The following is a 275-nucleotide window of genomic DNA, read 5'->3' as shown; positions in this document are numbered from 1 at the left end:
AGCCACCTCCAGTCTTCCGGCACCTCACCTGTGACTATTGATGATACAAATATCTCAGCAAGCAGCCCAGCAATCACTTCACTAGCTTCCCACAGAGTTCTAGGGTACAACTGATCCTGTGGATTTACCTACCTTTACCCGTTTCAAAACATGCAACACTCCCTCCTCTGTAATATGGACATTTTTCAAGATGTCACCATCTATTTCCCTACAGTCTATGTCTTCTATATCCTTTTCCACAGTAAATACTGATGCAAAATACCCATTTAGTATCT

The sequence above is a fragment of the Chiloscyllium plagiosum genome, chromosome 12 (genome assembly GCF_004010195.1).
Source record: "Chiloscyllium plagiosum isolate BGI_BamShark_2017 chromosome 12, ASM401019v2, whole genome shotgun sequence".
NCBI lineage: Eukaryota > Metazoa > Chordata > Chondrichthyes > Orectolobiformes > Hemiscylliidae > Chiloscyllium > Chiloscyllium plagiosum.
Note: the sequence above shows the minus strand (reverse complement) of the source record.